Here is an 8,957-nt window from a genome sequence, read left to right as displayed (position 1 = left end):
TTAGACACTAAAACATACACAATAGTCAGTTATATTGCGTGTCCTGTTTATCATACAGCACTACAGTATACTACAACACTAACACCTTTTCACATACCTATAAACCTAATTTTACAGTTTTACATTATTCAGCAGCAGCAGGGCACCATGTAGATACTGGGACACACCTCCTCATTGCTAACAGGTGGATAAAATTAAGCACATAGCCTTGCAGTCTCGAAAGACACAGTGGCAGTAGAATGGGTCGTACTGAAGAGCTCAGTGACTTTAAGCATGGCACTGTCATAAGATGCTGCCTTTTCCGTTTCAGCATGTCTGTGCCCCAGTGCACAAAGCAAGATCCATAATAGCATGGCTGGGTGAGTTTGGTGTGGAAGAACTTGACTGGCCTGCACAGAGCCCTGACCTCAACCCTATCCAACACCTTTGGGATGAGCTAGAATGGAGATTGTGAGCCAAGCCCTCTCATCCAACATCAGTGTCTGACCTCACAAATGCTCTTCTGGATGAACAAGCAGAAATTCCCACAGACACACTCCAACATCTTGTAGATTGCTTCCCAGAAGAGTGGATAGCTGCAAAGGGGGGACCAACTCCATATTAATGCTTATGGATTTAGAATAGGATGTCATAAAAGCTCCTGTAGGTGTTAATGTGTAGGTGTCACAATACTGCCTACATAATTTTTCACAGAATCTTTAGCTTTTTTACTTTAGTAATCTCAAAATAAAAGTCATCACATCATATCTCGTACCTGGGCAAGGCCAGATGGTAATTATCAACAAGGGTATTACTGTCCAGAGAATTTATACTTAATTTTATGTTTTTGTTTTGTGTTACAAAGAAGCAAACTATGCTTTTCTGGAAAGATTCATTGGAACTGCTGTGAATGGCAGATATTGTTCCATTCAGACATCATTTTCTAGAAGGCAGCAGAGGAAGACGCTAATTCATTAGATACCTGACAGAACCTGAACAACCCTTCATGGGTGATGAAGCTATTAGGTCATGGCTGTCCTTATGTGGTATAAAGCCAGGCCAATCAAAGTAGCACCCCTTAGCCATAAAAGCATATTATCCATGTGTGTGTGTCTGTGTGTGTGTGTGTGTGTGTGTGTGTGTGTGTGTGTGTTTAATCTGTTTCCCATCTAGTCTTTGACCTGGCGGAGTCCTGCTTAGATTGTGAAACCAGACAAGTCCTAGGCTTCTTGTTGCTCTTTGGTTACTGGCAAAAGCTAGCAGACGAAACAGACTTTAAAAGTATTCCACCACTGAATATAACCTAATACATAAAAAGTTCTTCATTTTGTTTTAACAAATCTTCTTTGGTCTGTCCTGTGATGGACTGGCAACCTGTCCAGAGTGTAGCTTGTCTTCTGCCCAAACCATTTCACACAAAAAATGTATAAAATTTTAATCTCATTATAAGATTAGATTAAGAGGCCCTTATTAGTCCCACAACAGGGAAATTTCACCTCCGCATTTAACCCATTCTTGCAGTGAAACACCTCATACACACTAGTAAACACACGCTAGAGGGCAGTGAGCAGCCCTATCCACAGCGCCCGGGGGAGCAGTTGGGGGTTAGGTACCTTGCTCAAGGGCACTTCAGTCACGCACTGTCGGCTCAGGGGATCAAACCAGCGACGTATGGCAGTTGACAACAAATGGAACATGTGCTGATTGGAATCTGTATCACTATATAAAAAGAAAGTAGCCTAGAAAGAATGTATGTAAAACAAATAAACAGAATCTATAACTGAATATGTGTTGAAATGTTTTATGTATATTTTCACCATTGCTTTGGCCTAGAAGTATACAAAAGTCAAAAGAGTTTCATATGTTCATTGTAGAGGTAAGAAGCTGAACATCTAAAATAAATATAGCCAGTTGTGGTCTTTAAATTACAGATATAACGAAGAGTCTATGACAGCCTATGAATGACTAGAAACGTGCAGTTTTGCTTTTGAAAGTGTTCAGTGTTTGTTCATTCATTCATACATACATTCATTCATTCATTCATTATTTATTTATTTCACAGGCCTGACATTTTATGGCTTCTTACACATTTTAGCCAGTAGGGATGCTCTTTCTCACTGGCTATCGTGTGTCATAATCTAAAATAATATCCCTTTAAGGACCTTACAGCATCATCATGCAGTAGGCTACGGTTTATCTCAAAACTATCTACGACACAACACCATCGTCATCCTCATGCATGTGCAGTTTGCAGATCCTTGATTATTTCAGCATAGAAAAAGAAAAACAAAGTTTTGTTTTGTGCCTTTAATAAAAATTGGCTATATATTTGGTAATCACATGTCGTTTCTGAGAGGAGAGAGGGCCTCAGGTTGTTTTTGCAAGGCTGTCTATACTTGCTGTGGAACAACCTAATGATCTTACTATCTTTACATGGATCCTGACCTGTATCAGACTATTGTCAACTATAAAACAAATGGGGAATATCTTTCTGGTGTATCAAAAGCAGAAAAATGCGAAATCTGCAGCCATCCCCATCATGCACACCTGTATTGCATGCTGATAAATTCTGATGTAACATCTCTGTATAATGATGCGGGTCATACACGGAGATTGCTCTTTGTTCATAGACTTACATATATCACCCTAGGCCTAAGCTATAGAGGAATGCTACTTTATAAAGCATGATAGGTGATCACACATAATGATCGAGCAAGGCCTATTCTGGACGGTACCATCAGCATGTAGACAGCTCATAGGCAGTTTGTTTTCAGCATTTAAAAAGTCAACTGTCTACAAACTGTGATTATCAGTTGTATAAAGTATATATCTATATTCTCCTTTTTTGATACCTCACAGTAACCAGTGAATGACTGCATTGTGTAATGTTGTGCATTTTCATATACCTACAAGCTGTTATCTGTGAGCTGTTTTTAAATGTGACTTATTTGATCTTTTGTTCCAGGAGGAGTCCTGTATTATGTGAAGGGACCAGCGAGGTCTATTAAAGTCAAAGTTTTGTGTGGTTTTGAAGAGGTCAATGCATTGTTTCTTGAGTTCCATGAAAGCCAAACTGGAGCTCACACTGGCCAGAAAAAAACAAGGGATGCCATCTCGAAAAGGTTTTTCTGGCCTGGAATGTCAACAGACAATCGACAAATGGATGAGTAAACCTTACAACAGTCTAAGAGTTGATGTGTGGAAGCATAAATTTATAGGGTTGTTCTACAACCCCGTTTCCAAAAAGTTGGGATGCTGTGCAAATAATGAAAATAGTACATAGATAACAAATCAAATGTTGAAACTGAGAAATTGTATTGTTTAGCATTGTCTTGCTGAAATAAGCAAGGCCTTCCCTGAAAAAGACATCATCTGGATGACAGCATATGTTGCTCCAAAACCTGTATATATCACTTAGCATTAATAGTGCCTTCACAGATGTGCAAGTTACCCATGCAGTGTGCACTGATGCGCCCACATGCCATCACAGATGCTGGCTTTTAAACTGTGCATTGATAATAAGCTGGATGGTCCCCCTCCTTTTTAGCCGAGAGGACACAGCATCTGTGATTTCTAAAAAGAACTTCAGATTTTGTTTTGGCGGACAACAGCATGTTTTTCCACTTCACCTTAGTCCATCTTAAATGAGCTCAGGCCCAGCGAACACGGCGCGTCTGGATTCTGTTTGTGTGTAATTTCTTCTTTGCATGGTAGAGTTTTAACTTGCATTTGTGGATGCATTGATGAACTGTGTTCACAGACAGTGGTTTTCAGAAGTGTTTCTGAGCCCATGCAATGATTTCCTCTGCAGAATTGCATCTGTTTTTAATGCAGTGCCACCTAGGGCCCAAAGATCAAGGCCAGCCAGTATTGGTTTTTGGCCTTGTATCTGGCATACAGAGATTTCTCCAGATTCTCTGAATCTTTTAATGATGTTATGTACCATAGATGATGAAAGTTCTTTGCTATTTTACGTTGAGAAATGCTATTCTTGTGTTGTTGCACTATTTGCCCATGCAGTCTTGAACTTGAGGTGAACCCCTCCCTATCTTAACTTTAGAAAGACTCAGCCTCTCTGGGATGCTCATTTTTATACCCAATCATGTTATTGACCTGTTGCCAATTCACCTAGTTAGCTGTGAGATGTTCCACCAAATGTTTTTTTTCTGATAACTTTACCAGTCATTTGTTTCCCCTTTTTTGAAATGTGTTGCTGACAACAAATTCAAAATGGATATATATTTTTCAAAAAGCAATAAATTGTATCAGTTTGAACATTTGATATGTTGTCTTTGTGCTATTTTCAGTTTATTATAGAGTTTAAATAATTTGCACATCACTGCTTTGTGTTTTTATTTACATTTTGCACATCATCCCAACTTTTTGGTAACAGGGTTATATGAACAAGGTGGCATTTGGAAAGGGAAAAAATTAAATTAATAAATTCTAAAAACTAAATATCTTATATCTTACTTTATTTTCCAACATTGTCTGTTAATACCTTTATAGAAAACAGAGCTATGTAAGTGCAATATATTTTTCTATGTATTTTATTGGAAAAATTCCAGCATTTATGTCACTGCAGTTCTTACTTTGGAAATTCTTATTTCCTCAAAAATGGAATATTATTTATTTTTTCATGAATACATTGAAATAAAGATACAAAGTGATTGATTAGTTTCCATTCTAATTACTAAACATGTCCTGAATATAGTACATGTACAGTACTGTGCAAAAGTCAGAGACCACTCTTTCATTTAGCCTTAAGCTGTTTTCTCACAGTGGAAGGATGGACAGAAACAGCTGTGTTTTTTGTCAGATCTGAAGCAAGAGTGGAGCTTGATTTTCTGCTCTCTCAAAGATTAAACCTTTAAGTACTGTTTATCCAGTGGTAACAGTTTTGTAGGCTCCCAGGTCTTGCACAGTTGTTTGGAGTCCAGTTTTGGAAACTCCGATTTGATGAAATTCATAGACTACTTGTAGTGATGTTCTTCAATCTGCAATTTTAAGGTAGCACAGCTCTTTGAGCTGATTGGTATGGACATAATTGGTAAACTGGTCTCACTCAAGAGAGAGCATCAGTACATTTGTGTACTGGTTGACTACCTGCCCACAGGCCTATCCATTGAGGTCCAAGTGAGCAGATGCGGTAACAGAGTTACCAACACTAGAAGAACTATGTAAGCTTCGAAAAAGGGGGTGGAGGAGGGGCCCACTTATAAGCATAGCTTGCCCTCTGGTGCCTACATAATGGAATTGCTCTCAAAGAATGAACTAACCATAAACAAAAAGACCGAGAATTAGTAAAAATAAAATAAAATAAAAGAATTAAGGGGAAAATTCAGAGGTTAGGAAAAAGCAGCTTTTTTGTTACATTAATGCATTTTGCATAGTTCATTCATAGTATCAAGAATTTTATTTTATAACATACTTGTTCGGGAAATGCTGATTATAAGTAATAAGTAATAAGTTCATTGTGGTTTGCTTTCAGCACCCTGAGCAAACTGGTGAGAAAGAGGCTGGAAACTTGGGATAAGCATCTTGACGCAGTAATGTCTGGATTGTGCACCAAAAAGCAAATAACAAAATTTTCACTTTACTACCTAATGTTTGGAATAGAGGCTCACTACCCACCAGAAGACCCTGAGCACTACCAGGTTGGTGTATATGTTTAAATTACACGTTCCATATTTGAATGCTATCAGTGCGTGCTTCACTATACAAAGAACTGTCAGTTTATTAACTATACAGCACACAACACCTGGGCTTTTTACACACAACACACTTTGAGGGTTTAGCAGGAATGGTGTGAAAAGCAAAAAAAATGACAAGCCGCAACCAGGCAAATCACGCCCAAATTCAATGCTGGTGTACAGATTGTTATCTCAGAATGCATCACTTATAAGACTTTGTTTCAAATGGGTTACAACAGCTGAAGAACCATGTTATGTGCCAGTTTTGCCAGTGAAGAACAAGTAAGCACAGGATCATCAAACCTGGACCACTGAGCAGTGGAAAAAAGTCTGCATGGGCAGATGAATCCAAGCTACTTTTGCATCACAGTGATGGAAGGATCAGAATTTGATGCGAGGTGAAAGTCCATGAAGTCATGAAAGGCATAGTGTATGTGAACATCATTATTGCCCAAATTCACCCTTCCAAGGCTACCTTTTGATGATATTTCGCACTGTAGAGGGTTAAATACCTGAAGTCCTTGCAGTCAGTGGATTTTTTGCTGATGAATTTTTTGTCAAAGTGGTCAACCCATCCTTGGTCATAAAGGACAAAGCTTTTCCTGGATGGTCCTTTTACACCCATGCATCATTAAGATGCATATTTAAAATGTTTTTTGAACATTTCACAACAATCCTAGTCCTCAACTACAGCTGACCCTACTTTTTTGGAATGTGTTGCAGGCATCAATTTCAGAATAAATGTACATTTACAAAAAATGAACTAAGTTCATAAGGTAACACATTGCATATCTTGTCTTTGTGCTGTTTCAAAGTAGATTTATAAATCACTTGCCAAAGACCAGATGCCACATGTTCCACACAAGCTTGCAGCACCAGCAGCAGTGTTCCCTCCAGCAGCAGCAGGACCACCACCAGCTTCAGTGTTCCCTCCAGCAGCACCACCATCAGTTTCCTGGGACTGAGCTTTTATTTACGTCCTGTCAAGCACCACCTAGAGCAGTATCCTCTCTTGCATTACGAACAGCAGTGTCCACCCCAGCACCACCACCAGCAGCGTCCCGTCAATTTTCATACTGAAGGTCATTTAAGCAGAAAAAAGGCTGGAATGTTTCAAGGTGGGCCTGCAGCACTTTCCCTCATGCACATCAGCAAGATGGCACATCCTGTGACAAGTTTATATTTGACTACAGCAGTTATTTTAACAATGTGATTAACATTGTACTGAAATGTCAGTGTTAAGTGATCATAACCAGTTTTCACACATTGATACATACTGTCAAAAGCATTGTTTTAGGAATGGTGCTTCATGTATTACAAATTATTCATATTGCAATATCAGGAAAGTAACAGAATTATTTATATTGTGTGAGGGGTCTGGATGGATCAGACACTTGAGCAGCAGAGTTGGCTGTTGGTTAAAACATTTAATAAAGGAACAAACCAGAGATGCGATCCAGAAACAGGCTAACATGTATATGCAGGCAAGAAATAGACAGGGTCAATAAGGCAGACAAAAAGGTCTGAACACAAACGAGAAACCAAAGCAAACTTACACACCAAGAAAATCAGTACAGATAAAAGGCTTGGAAATGAACAGCAAGCTGAAACAATACTTCACAATGAACCTAACTAAAAGCATAGGCTTTATAATTACTCTAAAGGAACGCATTACAATACAGGTGGAAGTAATCAATATTAAAGATAGGCTGAACATGGATAGGTGGGTTGCAAAGAGTCCGGAGTCATGTGACCTCCCAGAGGATTCTGGGAGTTGGAGTCCGCAATGGAGTGAGGAGGAGTAGTGGTTTCAGTGGAGCAGGGGAGAGATGTGACATATTGATGATTTTGTTGTGTGATAAACTGTATCTTGTCATTTTGTAATCCTTTCTCATGCTGATCTACTAATTAAATTATCTACTAATTAAATAATATTTCTGAATATCTTATTCTCAGACGATTTCAGCAATCTGTGCCATATATATGGCACAGATTGCTGCTGGAGGTTTTAAACACTGTGTCCACTCACTGTCCACTCTATTAGACACTCCTACCTTGTCACAGGACGCTGCCCACAGGATGCTGTTGGCTGGATATCTTTGGTTGGTGGACTATTCTCACTCCAGCAGTGACGCTGAGGTGTTCAGTGGCTCTAGTGGACAAAATCCTTAATCGTCTACTTCAGTCCTTTAGTCTACCTCATAGAAAATGGCTATGCCTCTTTATAATTAATAAATTATAAACACTATAATTGAATTATAATTCAATTATAGTGTTTCAAAATATATCATCGCTGTCGAAAAACAATTTTTCTACATGATGTGAACACAGCAGTTGCCCTTCACATTGTGTGAATATATCATGATGAATGGACAAATACAAGTGCTCCAAAATGTCTTTACATTGAAAAGAAAATCTCTTTACATTGACTTATTAAAAGGAAAGACCTTTTTTTATAGCAAAGATATTATAGTTCCTTTTTCCAGACGGTCCTTAATAAACATTCTCAATCTTTCCACCTCTATGCAAAATAGTTTATGGACTGATGTTGAAGTTGTGATAGAAGTGATTTACAACAACACATCATAGTAGAGGTCAGATCAAAGTACTATTGCAGGCAACATGAGACATGAGATGTGTTGCTTTTACACCGTTTACAGGCTTTAAATTCTGTTTGGCGCTGCTGCCATGGTAACGCTGAATGATGGCACATGCGCATTGGAAAAAGCGCATGAATTCTGATCTGAGCGTTCACATTAAGGTTGCATGGTCACGAATCCGATACGTATCCGATCTAGGACCACATATGAAAGTGGCTCAGGTCGGATTTGAAAAGATCAGATTTGCATGTCCAGACAGCCCTGAAAACATCAGATCTGAGTCTCAGGGCAAAAAATCGGATGTGTCACTTCAACCTGGTAATGTGAAAGTAGCCTTTGTCTTGTCTCTGATAGCCTGTTTTGCTCCTATTTTTGATATTCTGAATGCTTTTTGACTATAAATTTTGAATTGTGTTTTTTGGACAAGCATTTACTGTCGTTCTTTTTGTGCATCTATGCTATATGGACAAAAGTATCGGGACACCTACAATTAACACCTACAGGAGCTTTTATGACAATCCATTCTAAATCCATGGGAATTAATATGGAGTTGGTCCCCACTTTGCAGCTATAACTACTTCCATTCTTCTGGGAAGCTCTCTACAAGATTTTGGATTCTGTCTGTGAGAATTTTTGCCAATTATCCAAAAAAGCGCTGATGTTGGACAAGAGGGCCTGACTCGCA

Source organism: Colossoma macropomum, unplaced genomic scaffold (assembly GCF_904425465.1).
Source record: "Colossoma macropomum unplaced genomic scaffold, Colossoma_macropomum, whole genome shotgun sequence".
In the NCBI taxonomy this organism is placed as follows: domain Eukaryota; kingdom Metazoa; phylum Chordata; class Actinopteri; order Characiformes; family Serrasalmidae; genus Colossoma; species Colossoma macropomum.
The sequence above is the reverse complement of the archived record's forward strand: the minus strand, read 5'-3'. Positions refer to the sequence as shown.